This window comes from Stegostoma tigrinum, chromosome 3 (assembly GCF_030684315.1).
Source record: "Stegostoma tigrinum isolate sSteTig4 chromosome 3, sSteTig4.hap1, whole genome shotgun sequence".
Taxonomy (NCBI): Eukaryota; Metazoa; Chordata; class Chondrichthyes; order Orectolobiformes; family Stegostomatidae; genus Stegostoma; species Stegostoma tigrinum.
In genome coordinates this window covers 103,529,930-103,547,928 of record NC_081356.1, presented here as the reverse complement: position 1 = coordinate 103,547,928, position 17,999 = coordinate 103,529,930, and the positions used below count along the sequence as shown (strand labels likewise).

Below are 17,999 nucleotides of genomic sequence, written 5' to 3'. Positions count from 1 at the left end.
ATCGGGCAGGTGGATGGGAGTGGACCGGTTGGTGTGGTGTGTGTGGATTTCGGCGGGGCGTTCGATGGGGTTCCCCATAGTGGGCTGTTGTGCAGGGTGCGGAGGAGTGGGATTGTGGGAGGTGTGCCGGTTTGGATCGGAGGTTGGCTTGCTGGGGGAGGGCGGGGGGGTGGTGGTTGGTGGGGGGTGTTCATCCTGGAGGCCGGTTGCTGTGGTGTGCCGCGGGGGGTCGGTGTTGGGTCCACTGCTGTTTGTCATTTTTGTGGATGGCCTGGATGAGAGCATAGAGGGATGGGTCGGTGGGGTTGTGGGTGGTGGCAGGGGATGCTGTGGGTTTCGGAGAGGCGTGGATGGGCTGTGTGGCTGGACTGAGGGGTGGTGGGTGGAGTTTGGTGTGGACGGGTGTGGGGTGATGCACTTTGGTGGGGGTGGCCGGGGGGGGGGCAAAGTGCTGGGCTGGTGGTGGGATTCTTGGTGGTGTGGGTGGGCGGGGGTATCTCGGTGTCCATGTGCACAGGTCCTTGGGGGTTGCCACCCAGGTTGACAGGGCTGTTGGGAAGGGATGCAGTGTTTTGGCTTTTGTTAATAGAGGGATCGAGTTCCGGAGCCGGGGGCGGGGCGGGGGGGGGGGGGGGGAGGGGGGAGGGGTTGTGCTGCAGCTGTGCAGGACTCTGGTGTGGCCGCACTTGGAGTGTTGCGTGCCCTTCTGGTCACCACATTATAAGAAGGATGTGGAAGCTTTGGAAAGGGTGCAGAGGAGATTTACTAGGATGTTGCCTGGTATGGAGGGAAGGTCTTACGAGGAAAGGCTGAGAGACTTGAGGCTGTGTTCATTAGAGAAGGTGGTTGAGAGGTGACTTATAAACTTATAAAATAATCAGAGGGTTAGATAGGGTGGATAGGGAGAGCCTTTTTCCTAGGATGGTGATGGCGAGCACGAGGGGACATAGCTTTAAATTGAGGGGTGAAAGATATAGGACAGATGTCAGAGGTGGTTTCTTTACTCAGAGAGTAGTAAGGGAATGGAACGCTTTGCCTGCAACGGTAGTAGATTCGCCAACTTTAGGTACATTTAAGTTGTCATTGGATAAGCATATGGACGTATACAGAATAGTGTAGGTTAGATGGGCTTGAGATCGGTATGACAGGTCAGCACAACATCGAGGGCCGAAGAGCCTGTACTGTGCTGTAATGTTCTACATTCTCTCCTTACACGTCAGTCCCAGCATGCCTGGAATCGCTGCACTCCCTCCAGATAAAGAGCATCCTTTCTCAGAAAAGGAGACCGAAATTTCACACAATATTTCAGGTGTGGTCTCACCAAGGCCCCACACAATTGTAACAACACATCCCTGTTCCTGTACTCGAAATCTCTCGCAATGAAGGCGAACATACTTTTGCCTTTTTGCCTGCTGCACTTGCATTCTTACCTTCAGCAGCTTGTGCACAAGGACACCCACATCCTGCTGCACACTCCCCTCTCTCAATTTACAGCCATTCAGGTAGTAATCTACCCTCTTGTATTTAGTCCCAAAATGAATAACCTCACATTTATCCAAGTTACACTGCATCTGCCATTGGTTTTCCCACTCACCCAACCTCTTGAGGTCATGCTGAAATTCTCTGTATCCTTGTCACAGTTCAGCCTCCCACCCAACTTGGTATCATCTGCAAACTTGGAGATGTTAAATCTTGTTTTTAAAATCAATTTTCTTTGTTTTTCTGATTAGTGTGCTTGCTGTAAATTTTCCTGGCTTTAAGTCCCGTACTGTGGACATTCTGCCTGAAAATAATTGTAAAGTACAGAGCAGAAGTGTAAGTTTTGCTTTGCTGTTTTGTGACAAGTACAATGAAGCACAGAAAATATCTGTCATGCTGGCACAATTATAGTCTAAATTTTTTTTTGTCCAGATGCATTTCCATCACATCAAAATGCACTAAATTTTAAAGGCTCATAAGCCTAATTCCAAAATGTTTTTCTTAAAACGTGGTGCAGATGCAAAACAGGAATTTGAGCCAACCATCGTTGGAGTATTATTGCAACTTTCTTCATGCCACTTACACCAGAACACCAGATCTTAACAGGCCATGTCAAATTTATTCAGGGGAACGTGGCAACCCAGACTTAAAATTTCCTTGAAATTAGTTTTCAACTAAAGAAAATTGCATACTTTACACTGAGGAGTTTTCAGTATTATAAGGGCACTATGCCATAAACCACAAATTCCACACTCAAAAACACACAAGAACTGAGAAAGTTGATATTAAAAATCACCTTTTTTTAAAGAAATGTACAGTATTTCTTGTGCTAGTGTATACGGTCTATGGTCAAATTTAATTTCTGCTGAATTTGGTGGCATGAATCACAAGCTAAACGTTGTCCAGGACACTGTTGCCATAGTTTTCAAACTATCAAATTGCTGAAAAGTTTCAATGTAACATTGTTTTAAAAGATATATTTTATTGAAGAGTTTCATCCCAACAAATGCAAGATAATTCACAACAGTGTCAGTTGAAGGGAAAATGACATTTATTCCACATGAGAGAAGACTGTTGATTGGCTGTACTACCAAATGATAGCTGTTACATCTTGTGTTTTGTTTCCCTGTGAATTTTAATAAGTATTAGTACTGCAGCATTAAATTCTTCCATGCCATCCAAAGGATAATTTCATCTGAGCAACTTCACATCATGTTGCAGGCCAACAATTCAACTCCAGTCAATGTTAAAGTATTTTTGCATTAGGTCACAAGTAGACGTTGCCCACATTTTTATCTCTGATTAAGTGACTAAAGCTCATATTGGCTTAAGAGAACACCTTGACATTCTGGACAATAATCAGAAAAGTCTTACTTTAAAAATGGCCTTAAACTGATGATCAAAATACTATGCTAAAGTTATGCTCACTGCTTATTTCACATGCAAATATGAATTCCCCATATTAGAACACAAATCCATAACAAAAGCTTTGTCTATATCATTATGCAAACTGAGGCAAAATCCTGCTGTTGATAATACTTTTGTATCTATTTCACCAAGGTGACTCTTTGTCAAGGGTTAAAACTAAACTGAAATCCACAGTTAATAATATTGCCTGCAAGTGTTTGACATTTCTTTTTTAAAAAGTGCCAAACCTAATGGAACATCACACAACTTATAGTTTGATTTCATTTTTTACACAGTGTTTACAAATTCTATAACTTGCAAACGACTGCACCATAAAAAGTTTTAATTGTATGTTAAGTCAGTTGTTATTAATTAATGGGGGTAGTGGGAGCCTTGTCAATTGGATGCCATTCCTGTCAGTTTAAACAGATGCTGTAAGGCATGCTTTTCAGTGGTGAAACCAGCCATCAGCTCATGATGCTTCAGCTACAGGCAGGCTACAAAACAGCCTCCAAGTCAAATAGACAGGCTCTGCATTATTGCCACAACTTTCCTGCCCAAATCCACTGCCATTTATATAAGACTTGAAAGCACAAGGTGGAATGTATGGTATTAAAAATTAAATTTCACTATTAACATTTCATATTAATTTCACTTTAATAATGTAAAAATCATCAACATACACTGAGGCTGGCTTAGCCAAGAGTTAAATGTACATGCCTCCCTCATTGCGGTTTCAAGGGAATTAGGAACCTTTCATTTATTGTGAAGGAAACAATGCAGCTCACTCTTTATTGAATATTGATATTTGTGTCCATGTTGTTCTCCCCATTCTGTGGAACATGGCTGAACTTACAGGCTCAACTGGCCCTTCTTTCTACCCTTACCAAAGACATGGTCCAGTCAGGATAAATGAAAGGCTGTAGACATCTCAAAGGCCTGTTCGGACTCAGTCCTTACAGGCCAATATCCGACAAAGGACACAAAATTTGACAATACTAACTCTGTCTTTAGGCCCCTCACTTTCTTACCTTGAGTAATTGTCTCCACCATCATCACATCATCATGTCTCAGATGCCAAGTTCTTCCTATGTCACTCCTGTATGCTCACCAAACCCCGCGCTCTGTATCCCTGTTCTACTTCATGACCCCACCCTCATTCCTCACCCTTGACTCATTGTGGTTGTCCCAAGCCTCCAGGCAAACCACCATTCTCCTGCTCCCTTCAAATTGTTCAAGCGTAACAAGGCTCAAGCTACGTGTACACATGAAACTGCGTAGGAAGCACAGGAAGGATGAGCGACCTAATGTTAGCACTGTGGCACAGGGACGTAATCATGTGGTGATGGTGGTGGGGGGGCCATTGGAAATTGGAATGTGCTAGTGGTAGGGGGAGCATGAATAGTGGGAGGGATACTGTTTGCTGCAGACATGAGCATGAGTCACAAAGGCTGCTTGATGCCAAGGTTAAAGACATCTCTTCGCGGCTAGAGAAAAACATTGAGTGGCGGTGGTGGTGGCACCCAAGACATGAGCAAATTGACATCGTGTAAATGAAGCAAATTGGCATGGGAGGAAGAGATTTCAGTTCTCGGGGCACTGGCATCAGTACTGGGAAAGAAATAGCATTCCCTTTTAAATTCTTTTCTTCTGTGCAGACCTCCAAGGTCCACGCTTGGCAGTCACTTCCAGAATCGGAAATCAATGATGAAATCCACATCAGCATGCGAATTGTCATGCACTGAACATCAGACCAGATGCTCATGTGCGCAACTGCGCAGTTTAGAGACTGTATTAGGAGAGAGTTGTTCCAGTGAGGCAGCACAATACAGATTAAACTGAATGACTAAAGTGAATGAACGATTGCCAAAATCACTAATGACACAAAAATAAGATGTGAAGATAAATTGTGATGGTGACGCAAATAAACTACAGAGTAATCCAGACAAAAGCTACGCAAATGGGCAAAAAACTCGGCAGATGGAATACAATGTTGGAAAATGTGAGGCTATGCGCTTTGACAGGAAGTATAAAAGAGCAGAATATTATTTAAATTGAGAAAGTCTGCAGGAAGCTGGAGCACAGAGGAATTTGGGGATCTAGTGCCTGAATCACAATAAACTAGCATACAAGTCCAGCCAGTAACAAGGAAAACAAATGGCACATTAGCCTTTATTTCAAAAGTAAAGCAAAATCTTGCTAAAATGATACAAGTCACTGGTTAAACCATACTTGGAAAACTGAACATTCCTGGCCCCCTTATGTGAGGAAAGATATACTGGAATAAAAAGCAGTACAGAGAAGGGTCACCAGCTTAATCCTGATAATGGAGGGATTTTCTTATGAGGAAAGATTGAATAGATTGGGTCTGTGCTTATTGAAGAAGAATGAGAGGTGACCTTATTGAAGCATGTAAGAATCTTAGGAGGCTTGACAGGGTAGACTCAGAGGAATCATTTTCTTTTGTGGGAAAGTCCAGAACCAAGAGGCATAATTTCAGCATAAAGAGTTGTTAATTTCAGACATGGATGAGGAAGGGTTTTTTTTCTCTCAGAGCGGGGTGAATCTATGGAATTCTTTACCATTGAGAGCTGACAAGACTGGATCATTATTTATATCAGGATTTTTAATCATTAACTGAACCAAGCACTATGGTAAAAAGGGAGAAAAGCAGAATTGAGGATTGTTAGAACACCCATGATCTCACTGAATGGAAGAGCAGATTTGATGAGACGAATGGCTCACCTGTGCTCCTACATCTTATAGACACTAGGCCATAGAATTAAGTAAATAAAATAGCTGACATTACACACAATTGCACAATTCCAACCAACACACGCCAACTTTAAACAAACAGGGCCTGCTGACTCCATCTTGAAGACAGGAGGTATTTTAAAAATATTTGATGCAAATGAGTAATACGTTCATTTATTATGTAAATGAGTATGCCATAAATCCAACAGGGCACCTACCACAGGCCAGTGTAAGGTAGGCCCACAATGGATTAGGGACAGAGTTCTGAAATTTCAGTCCAGTTATACTAAAAGAACAGCGATACATTTCCAAGTCAGGGTGGTAAGTGACTTTGAGGAGAACTTGCAGGTGGTCATGTTTCCATGTATCTACTACCCTTGTCATGCCAGACAGTAGTGGTCCTGGGTTCGGAAGGTGCTGTCTAAAAAACCTCCGTAAAATCCTGCAATGTATCAAGTACACAGCATATACTGCTACTTCTGTGTGATAGCGATGGAGGAACTGAGTAGCATCATATCCAAAAACAATCAAATGGATTGCTATATCCTGGACATTGTCAAACTTGTTCAGTGATGTTAGAGCTACATTCATCTAAGCAAGTGGGAGTATTCTATTACACTCCTGACATGCCCTTGGAGACAGTGGACAGACTTTACGAAGTCATGAGATAAGTTACTTGCTGCAGAATTGCTAGCATCTGACCTGCTTTTATAGCCACAGGTGAGTTTCTAGTCAGTGGTGTATTCCCCAGGGTATGGATATTGAGGAACACCAGCCATGGTAATGACACGACTGACAAGGGGATGATTATTAGATTCCCTATTCTCGGAGATGGTCATTACCTGGCTCCTGTGTGGCATAAATATTATTGCCACTTCTCAGCCAAAGCCTGAATATTGTCTGTAATAGAATACTGTATTAGTATTAGATTATTAGTATGCTATTAAGTTCTGAAGAAGGGTCACTGGATCCTATATGTTAATTCTGCTTTCTCTCCACTGATGCTATCAGACGTGCTGAGTTTTTCCAGCATTTTCGGTTTTTGTTTCTGAATTCCAGTATCCAAGGTTCTTCATTTTTCTGAATATTGTCCAGTTTTTGCAATATTTAGATATAGGCTGCATCAGTACCTGAGTCATATATGGCTCTGAATACTGTGCAATCATCAGCAAACATCTCTATTTCTGCATTATGATGAAAGGAAGGACATAGATGAAGCAGCTGAAGATGACTGACCTCTAACAATTCTCAACATACCACAGCCATGCTGTTAATGTTATTTTTGCATCTTAAGCCACCATTCGGAAGATCAAGACTTTGTGTCACACCTAGTAACAATGCCACATACTTATTAATGTTCCTAATCTTGCAGACACCATAAAATTACCGCCTCTGCCCACCCCACCATGGAATTAAATTGAGAAGCTCTACCAGTTCTCTGCCAGAATTGGAATTTGTATACATGTTTAATGGATGAACTGTTTGTGATCTGAGTTAGCAAGAAGTCCCTCCCCTTGTGGTAACTATTGATTCGGTATAAAGGTGAACAACATCATGGTCCAACAGACATATTATAATTTGGTCTCAATCAGTATGTGAAAATATGTAAATCCATAACATATAAGTATTATTAAAGCATTCACCATAATTCCTCATTATGCATGTATAAATAGCTTTTCCCTGTTTTTGTTTTTTTTTACATAGTTACGATATATGAAGGGGAACAGAGGAATTGACATCTTGTTTTCATTAGTAATATTTAACTTGTCTGTTCAAACATCTTTGGAAATCATGTAAGAGAGAGTGTACTTGATCAATTAATTCCTTTGGCTATTGTCTACTGTACATCCTCAAAAAACAATAACACTTCTCTCCAAGTGTACTAACCTAAATAAATCCCAGGTGTGTAAATAAATCTCATCATCTATCAAAAGTTTAGAAATTGTGTTTGCCAGTGCAAATCTAAGACTAAACATACAGAACGATGGACAAGAATTGACCTACTAATTCATCTAACCCACAGGCAAGGACATCCATTCTCAAACAGTAGTGACCACTATAATCTTCTGGGAGAAGCAAAGGAAATGGGCTAAAAACTTGCCTGGGCCTGAGATGAAAGACTCTGGCTAATTACTGGGAAACATGATGGAAAACTTATCGCAACTTTGATTACTCAAGAATACAATCAGAACTCGTGTGGGAGATAACACTGGCCTTAATTTATGTTATAACAAACAGCACATTTTGTATGATGAGGTGATATTCATCTCAACCAGAAACAGGTCCACCTCTCACGTGGGGACTTAGACTTAAATTTGCAATGAAATGGAATAGAATAGAATTGAATAGCATAGAATAGCCTTTATTATCTTGTGCACATGAATGAGTGTAGTGAAATGTTTGTAATGTTGCCTTCCAGTGCCATCTTAGGTACAGAGAACCCAGGTACAGATACTGTTAAGTGTAGCTACAGTGTAAATAAAAATTAGCATGGGAACAGTTGAAAAAGTCCAGAGTGATAATCAGTGACACTTAAGTTCCAGTATGTGCCCGGTGGGCCCAAAGTACGAGGCCATGCTACCTTCACTTGGCGGTCTCCATCCAGGACTCACTCGACCTTGCTCTGGGAATCGGCCCATTCACTCCACCACCGGACTCAGCCTGCACTCGCTCTGCTGCGGGACTCAGCCCTCATTTGCTCTGTCGCAGGATGTGGCTCGTGCTCACTTTGCCACTAGACTCAGCCTGTTCGCTTCGCTCCACTCTGCTGCGGGACTCAGCCTGTGCTTGCAGGAAAGTATTATTTCTAAGTTTTTGACAGATGATGGGATTTATTTATGTTAGTTCACTTAGGGAGAAGTGTTACTGTTTTTTGGATGATGTGCAGCAGACAATAGCCAAAGGAATTAAGTGATCAAATATACTGTCTCTCGTTACATGATTTCTAAAGGTATTTCAATGGAAAATCTAAATATTTCTAAATGAAACAAGATGTTAATTCCTGTATTCCTCTTCTTATATCGTGGTTATATAAACTGTTAGGATAATTAAATTCGGGACAGAGCTATACATGCATAATGATAATTATGATGGATGCTTTGATAATACTTATACACAAAACCGATTTACAAATACTTTCATCAGACAAACCAGTCGGCAAACAAACCATTCCACAAGTTCAGCTTTCTCTAGGAACTGCTTAACAATTTGTGTGAGAGTAAAACTAACCAGAAAGGTAATTGTAAATCCCTGATTTTTCCTAACCTATGTCAGTTAAACTAATTAGTCTACATAAAAACAACCTACTCCCTTCGTGTTATAAACCTCAGTCAAACCTAACGACACTCTAAATGGCAGGAGAAAATCAATAGAATTTATTACGCCGAATGAATAAAAAAAAAATTACACCTTGCAATTTATAAGGGGAGACTGGGGGCAGTAACACACAAGGATTCAAGAGATCCAGGTCACTGGTTTTGTCTGAAACCATGTGATTATATAACAACTCTGCACCAAGCTAACCACCATTGCTTGATGCCAGTAGATAGCTAGAACAAAATCATAAAAAATTACCAACACTTAATGAACACATCCAAACAGCGGGCCAAGTAATTCCAGTGCTAATGAACAACTGCATGTACAGTCCATTCCATTATCTTGTGTTTTCACTGTGATTTCTGAAGAAATGTGAAAGTACAGCAATCATGAGAATTTTAAAATGTAAATCTGATATTAAAACCTGCCTACACCTTCAAGTTTACAGTTTGGCAATGTGTTAGCAATACTTTGAGTTGTCCTTGTTTCGGTTTGTCTCATGTAATGCCATGCATTATCCCTCTATTCTCCGTATGAAGAATTACCTGTGCTACACCTTTAACTCTCTCTGTGCTGAATCCTTTTTACATTTTTTAGCATCTGCACATTTTCAATGATACACAAAGAAAAACACCAGACAACAGTATTTTTTAAGTGTTACCCAGCAGACTGAAAGAAATGAGATAACAAGTGGTAGAGCTGGATGAACACAGTAGGCCAAGCAGCATCAGAGGAGCACGAAGGCTGACCTTTCGGGCCTAGACCCAAGGAAGTACCTGCTCTTTGAAACTGATAATCTACATACAAAAAAAACAAAAAGAAATTGAGCTAGTTAAGTATAAACTTCATCCTGAACAGCAGAATATTATTCTGGGACCTTTATTTGAGATTTCAAACAAAAGTAACATGACTCAAAATGTCATTAAAGTCAAATAGTCTGGGTTTACAACTGCAACCAAAAACACCAACCTCCAATATTTCTCACTAACTTTTCCACACCTGTACACCACATACCACCTCACTCACTATATCATGTAGGTCACTTCAACAACCAGCATCATTTCACCTCTTATCCTTTGTTCTCCTTGAAACCATTCTCTGATTCTACCTGCATCGTTAAGAAGATTTGAAAAACAATTCTGACAGAAAAATATTGTTCTAACTCCATTGGTATTTAATTGTAATTAGCCATATTTACTGACAATCTTCCCCTGTTCCCAACAAAATTAGGATCAAAAATTGTCACACTGTTAGAAAATTGGAAATGTTAAGAATTATAAAAGCATATCTTAATTTTTGCCAATACAGTACTTAAATCTTTAAGCTTTATTGTGTCCTTGTGTTTAATCAATAATTTACCTTTCAAACAGTGCTGCGTGTAAAATGTTCCTCTAAATTAATCAATAATTAAGTCCAATTGCAGCACTTTTACACCAAAGTGATGCTAATATTTTTGCGATGTGGTCTCACATTCTTTGATGTTTCTCTGCTGTACACTACACTGTAAGTGATGGAACACAATTATGCAAGTATTCCTTTTTCTGATTTCAAATGTACTGTGAATTAAAACTCATCATAGGAAAGCAGAGATGGATGTCTGGCAGGTGGTGTTACCACTGGAATACTAATCCAGAGATCCAGATAATATTCCGGGGAGGAGGTGACCTGGTTGTGTTATCATTAGACTATACATCCAGAAACCCAAGTTATGTTCTGGGGACCTGGGTTTGATCACACCACTCAATATAACTAGATCATAAACTATCACAAGCTATAATTATTATTATTCAATAAAAAAACCGGACAGTCTTAAGATGACCATGCTCAAATTGCTGTCAATTGCTGGCAAAATCCATCTGGTTCACTAATGACCTTTAGGTGAGGAAATCTGCCATTCTTACTTGGTCAGATCTACATGTGACTCCAGATCCACAGTAATGTGGTTGACTATTTACTGTGGTCTGAAATGGACTAGCAAGCTATTCTGGTGTAACAAATTGGGAAATAGATTAAAAAATAAATGAAACCAGGCAGGCCACCTCGCAGCAACCAAGGCACTGGAAGTGACAAGGGCAAAAACAGTCCTACTGACTATGTAAGTTATCTTCTGGGGGCTACAGCCAAAATTGAGAGAGCTGATTTACAGACTAGTCAAACAAAAGCCATCCCTTACAATGTCCCAGACACCACCATCACAATCCCTGGATATGTCCTGTCCCCTGGTTGAAATGGCAGCACAGTGGTATAGAGTCGGGTTCACCAAAGATTCTTAGACTACAGCTTCCATCTTAGGAGGACAAGGGTCACAAATATATGGGAACACGACCTTCCAAACCAATGACTACTACCATCTGAGAAGGCCAAGGGCCACAGATAAATGGGAATACCACCATCTGCAAGGTCCATGCCACGCATCATCCTGACTTAGAAACATGTAGGGAACTAGATAATGGAGTCAGTGTGACTAAAGGGAATAGTAGTCGGGAAGCAGATGATGAACACAAAGGGGCAGGTGGTCTGAGGTGCATTTGTTTTAATGCGAGAAGTGTAGTAGATAAGGCAGATGAGCTTAGGGCTCGGATCGGTACCTGGAAGTATGATGTTATTGCTATTACTGAGACTTGGTTGAGGGAAGGACATGATTGGCAACTAGTTGTCCCAGGATATCAATGCTTCAGGCAGGATAGAGAGGGAGGTAAAAGGGGTGGAGGAGTTGCAGTACAGGTCAAAGACAATATCACAGCCGTACTGAAGGAGGGCCCCATGGAGGACTCAAGCAGTGAGGCAATATGGGTAGAACTCAGAAATAGGAAGGATGCAGTTACAATGTTGGGGCTGTACTACAGGCTGCCCAACAGCGAGCGTGAGATAGATATACAAATATGTGAAAAGATAATGGAAAGGTGTAGGAGAAACAGAGTGGTGGTGATGGGATGTTTTAATTTTCCCAACATTGACTGGGATTGACTCAGTGTTAGGGGTCAAGATGGAGCAGAATTTGTAAGGTGTGTCCAGGAGGGTTTTCTAGAGCAGTATGTATGTAGTCCAACTCGGGAAGGGGCCATACTGGACCTGGTGTTGGGGAGTGAACCCAGACAGGTGGTTGATATTACAGTAGGGGACTACTTTGGAAATAGCAACCACAATTCCGTAAGTTTTACAATACTCATGGACAAGGATGGGAGTGGTCCTAAAGGAAGAGTACTAAACTGGTGGAAGGCCGACTATACCAAGATTCGGCAGGATCCGAGGAATGTAGATTGGGAGAAACTGTTTAAATCCACATTTGATATGTGGGAGGCTTTTAAGGAGAGGTTGATTAGCGTACAGGAGAGACATGTTTCTGTGAAAATGAGAAATAGAAATGGCAAGATCAAGGAATCATGGATGACAGGTGAAATTGTGAGACTAGCCAAGAGGAAAAGGGAAGCATACATGAGGTCTAGGCGACTGAAGACAGACGAAGCTTCGCAAGAATATCAGGAATGTAGAGCGAATCTGAAACGAGGGATTAAGAGGGCTAAGAGAGGACATGAGATATTGCTGGCAAATATGGTTAAGGAAAATCCCAAATCCTTTTATTCATATATAAAGAGCAAGAGGGTACCTAGAGAAAGGATTGGCCCACTTAAGGACAAAGAAGGAAAGTTATGCGCTGAGTCAGAGAAAATGGGTGACATTCTTAATGAGTACTTTGCATCGGTATTCACCAAGGAGAGGGACATGACAGATGTTGAGGTTAGGGATAGATGTTTGCTTAGTCTAGGTCAAGTTGACATAAGGAAGGAGGAATTGTGTGGTATCCTAAAAGACATTAAGGTGGACAAGTCCCCAGGTCCGGATGGGATCTATCCCAGGGTACTGAGGGAAGCGAGAGAGGAAATAGCCGGGGCCTTAACAGATATCTTTGCAGCATCCTTAGACACGGATGAGGTCCCGGAGGACTGGAGACTTGCTAATGTTGTCCCCTTGTTTAAGAAGGGCAGCAAGGATAATCCAGGTAATTATCGACCGGTGAGCCTGACGTCAGTGGTAGGGAAGCTACTGGAGAAGATAGAACATAGAACAGAGAACATTACAGCACAGTACAGGCCCTTCGGCCCTTGATGTTGTGCCGACCTGTCTTACCGATCTGAAGCCCATCTAACCTACACTATTCCATTTACATCCATATGCTTGTCCAATGATGACTTAAATGTACTTAAGGTTGGCAAATCTACTACCATTGCAGGCAAAGCATTCCATTCCCTTACTACTGAGGGATAGGATCTATTCCCATTTGGAAGAAAATGGGCTTATCAGTGATAGGCAACATGGTTTTGTGCAGGGAAGGTCATGTCTTACCAACTTAATAGAATTCTTTGAGGACGTGACAAAGTTGATTGATGAGGGAAAGGCTGTAGATGTCATATACATGGACTTCAGTAAGGCGTTTGATAAGGTTCCCCATGGCAACTGATGGAGAAAGTGAAGTCACATGGGGTCCAGGGTGTGCTAGCTAGATGGATAAAAAAAAACTGGCTAGGCAATAGGAGACAGAGAGTAGTAGTAGAAGGGAGGTTCTCAAATTGGAGAACTGTTACCAGTGGTGTTCCACAGGGATCTGTGCTGGGACCACTGTTGTTTGTGATATATGTAAATGATTTGGAGGAAGGTGTAGGTGTTCTGATCAGCAAGTTTGCAGATGACACTAGATTGGTGGAGTAGCAGATAGTGAAGGGGACTGTCAGAGATTACAGCAGAATATAGATAGACTGGAGAGTTGGGCAGATAAATGGCAGATGGAGTTCAATCCGGGCAAATGCGAGGTGATGCATTTTGGAAGATCAAATTCAAGGGCGAACTATACAGTAAATGGAAAAGTCCTCGGGAAAATTGATGAACAGAGAGATCTGGGTGTTCAGGTCCATTGTTCCCTGAAGGTGACAACGCAGGTCAATAGGGTGGTCAAGAAGGCATATGGCATGCTTTCCTTCATTGGGCGGGATATTGAGTACAAGAGTTGGCAGGTCATGTTGCAGTTGTATAGGACTTTGTTTCGGCCACATTTGGAGCACTGTGTACAGTTCTGGTCGCCACATTACCAAAAGGATGTGGATGCTTTGGAGAGGGTGCAGAGGAAGTCCACCAGGATGTTGCCTGGTATGGAGGGCGCTAGCCACGAAAAGAGGTTGAGTAGATTAGGATTATTTCCATTAGAAAGACGGAGATTGAGGGGGGACCTGATTGAGGTCTACAAAATCATGAGGGGTATAGACAGGGTGGATAGCAAATAGCTTTTTCCCAGAGTGGGAGGCTCAATTACTAGGGGTCATGAGTTCAAAGTGAGAGGAGGAAAGTTTAAGGGAGATATGTGTGGAAAGTTCTTTACACAGAGGGTGGTGGTGCCTGGAACGCGTTGCCAGCAGAGATGATAGACGAACACACATTAGCATCTTTTAAGCTATATTTGGACAGGTACATGGATGGGCAGGGAGCAAATGGACACAGACCGTTAGAAAATAGATGACAGGTTAGACAGAGGATCTTGATTGGCGCAGGCTTGGAGGGCCGAAGGGCCTGTTCCTGTGCTGTAATTTTCTTTGTTCTTTGTTCTATGTCACCATTCCTTCAGAATTGCTGGATTAAAATTCTGGAATTCCATATCTATTGGCAATATGGGTCTACCTACAGCACATGGGCTGCAGTGATTCAAGAGGGCATCTCACCACCACCTTCTCAAAGTCAACCAATAAACATTGGCCCAGCCAGTGACATCCATGTCCCACAAGAGAGTACCAAGAAAAAAAGAGTTGGAGAGATGCAATAAATAAAGTCAGTTCCACAGTGACTTACCATATAAGTGTTAACAAAAGAGTTTTGGCTTGATGCCATCATCACGCATAACAAAACAAAAAAGAAGCCAGACAGGACAAAGCCATTGCCACAAGACAAGGAACAGGATAGAACACAGCAGATAGTGCCAGAAGGGGACAAAAAAAACACAGCTAACTAATCTGACGCCACAGTCTCCAGAGATGAGACTGGAGAGTTAAACACAACACAAACTTGTAAGGATTTAGCATCTATAACAGAATAAAATGTTCTAAGGCTCTTTACAGGAACAACACAAAAGAAAATGACACTGAGCCACATAAACAGTGATTAGCGCAGATGACAAAAAGCTTAGTCAGAGGTAGGTTTTAAATACTGTAATAAAAAGTAGGGAAGCAAGGAAGGCAGGTTTAAGGAGGAATTTCCATAGTCACACAGAACAGAGGGAGAAAGGGAACAGCAATGCTGGTACAACAAAGTCACAATGGAAATGATGCAAGACAAAGCTAAAAGACGAGTTTGACAATATTTATGTTGTGTGTAGGGATGCTGGGAGAAAGCATCTGAATCTACTTGAGCATTCGTAGCAGCCTTTAAGATGTTACTACTTTAAATATACAATCTGTTATATATTTTTAAAATCCCATCAAGCATGAACATGATGGAACATGGATTTCATCACTGTCGAGTCTGTATTGCAACCTACAATAAACACTTGGCCTCTTTTTTTAAACGCTTTTTATCGCAGCTGAACAGTAACTTCTTGCTTAATGTTAAGTTGCAAAATTAGCTCTTCACGAATTTAATACTGATAGATTGTTTCAGCTGATTGCCAAGATAATGAGGGCACCATTTAAGTATTGTTTTTTAAAAGATAGGAAATTTGCTTACTCAGATTAGTCAAAATTTTCCACCACCAACAGTCATAGAAAGAATGAATGTCATTTTAAATATAAATTTGATCGCTCCCTGAAAAAAATGCGGGAATGGAGGATGAGCAAAAAAGTGTTGGATTAGAAGTAAATTTAATTCTGTCCATATGACATCAAGAAGCAGCTGACTTCAGTGGACCAAGGCAAAAACCAACAACAAACTGGTTCGTCCTGAAAGGTATTGGAACTTGTCGACCCCTTGTTTACACTGTTCCAGCACAGCTACTGGCACCGAGCAGACAATGCGGGAGACTGTCCAGGTATGCAAGAACGAATCCAATCTAGCCAACTGTTGCTCCATCAGTCTCCATCTTGTCATCAAAACAGTGCACGAGTCACCAAGAGCACTCGCGCTATCAGGTAGCACCCATTACCTTCTTCATAATACTGATTGGATTCCGCCCGGGTCACTTGTCCCCAGACCTCATTATGGCCTCAGTCCAATCCTGGACTCAAGAGCTGAACTCCAGAATAAGAGCAAAATATTGGGGGTGCCAGAAATCTGAAAAAAAAACAAAAAAAACGACAGGGCTGGAAATACTGAACTCCAGAGAGTGGTTGTTCTCTGCCTTACGTCTGACAGGAGAGTTGGCATGGAACTTAATGCCAAGTTCCATTGCGATCACAATTTGTCATCAGGTTATACCAGGTGCATTGAGGGTTGAAGAAAAACAAGTGAACAGAGTTTTCATAGACTCGTTATGGATGGACCGAACAGAAATTTGCAATATTTTTATACAATAATTCCGAAAATGAAGAATCATTAACTTAATTCCTAAACCTGACTGGCCATATCCTTCAAAGTGATGCTGACTTGCCACTATTAGTGCTGTGGCTTCCAGCAATTTGTACTTGTTGGGGGGGGGGGGCGGTGGTGGTGGGAGCGAGGGGGGAAATTCACTATCAAATCTAGAAACCCAGCAGCTCTACAAGTATATTGTTTCGACACTTTCTCCTTTCAATGATATTTAGTTAGAATCGCTTTTCACATCAAACGTTTTGTTTGAACATCATTAGTATTGCCACGCTGAACTCGGGTCTCTGACACAAAAGCTGTCCCGCTCTGAGCCAGATTTCTACACGCGAAGCCCTCACTGAGCTGGAAAAAAAAGCTCCTGGTCACATACCTGAATCTTTTTTTTAGAAAAGGTCTCTTTTCTCCCAAAGTCTGACGAATCGGACTGCAGTCCGGGAGAGCTCGGGGTCTCAGCTCTCAGATGTTTTGACTCGGGAGAGTTTCAGATCGAAATCCACATTTCCCCTCCTCAGATCTGGGCATCTCTGGGAAGGTACACAGCACTTGGAGCCGTGCAGGCTGCACACGTCAGCGACTATTAGTGAACGTTTAACAAAAGACAAGTGAGCAAACGCCGCTGACTTCAGCCAAACGCCACAGGCTCCCGTTGTCAGGGAGTTTTCCTCGCAACTCCTTGTTTTTAAACTGGCGCTCGGTGACAGCTCTTCGCCACACTTGGGTGCACCTGATCAAAGCGCCTCAGGTACGATTAGATGACGGGGGTGTGTGGAAACAAGTGCAAACTTCTTTCGGGGGGAGGCGAGGGGTGTTTAGCTGAGGCGACGTGTCATTGAAAAGGGCGGGGAGAAGATGTTGTGATGGTGGAGGTAGCGGGCACTCAGTGAGCAGGCGGACACAGTCCGGGACCGCGAGCCCTCCCACACCAGCCCTGAACCCGCCCTTTGGGCACCTCCCTTCCCATCATTGGCTGCTGCCCGCGGACTCAATCCACATGATTTGCTACAAGTCCAGCATGAGCTTCTCTCCCATTGGTCAATGCTGTTGCCGGACGCAGATTTTCAAGGCATCTGATTGGTTATCTCTTGGATACACTGGTTGGTCCACTGCTCAGTCTAAACAACAACAGTTCAGAGCAGGTCGCATCTTCCACAGACTGCCCGGAATTAAATAATACAACTCACTCTTTTTGTCCAACTCTTTCGTGGGTGTGACCATCACTAGCGAACACAACATTTGTTGGCCATTTCATACTGATCCTTGAGAAGGTGATGGTGAGGCATCTCCTTGACCAACAGTACATGGATTGTGGGTATATTCACATGCTCTTGGTGAAGGGAGTTCCATGTTGATCCAACGGCAATGGAAGAACAGCGATATAAACCCAAGTCCAGTTGACGGTGCAAATTGGAGGGGAACTTCCAGGAGATGGTAGTCTTATACATCTGCTGTACTTATTCTTCCATGCAGGTTAAGTCATTGACAGTTTCTTCGTGGCAGCCAAATAAAACAATCATCAAAAGCCACTCATGAACTTCAGTTAA

General features: G+C 42.2%; 1 protein-coding gene across 1 annotated transcript in view; it reads right to left on the bottom strand.

The window, feature by feature from the left end:
- Positions 1 to 17,318, bottom strand: part of arhgef28a (Rho guanine nucleotide exchange factor (GEF) 28a) — a 410,326-nt gene extending 393,008 nt beyond the window's left edge. Inside the window, exon 1 of the mRNA XM_059644799.1 lies at positions 16,829 to 17,318. The gene's annotated coding sequence lies outside the window, so the exon portion shown is untranslated. The remainder of the gene's footprint in view (positions 1 to 16,828) is intronic.
- Between the last annotated feature and the right edge of the window lie 681 nt (positions 17,319 to 17,999).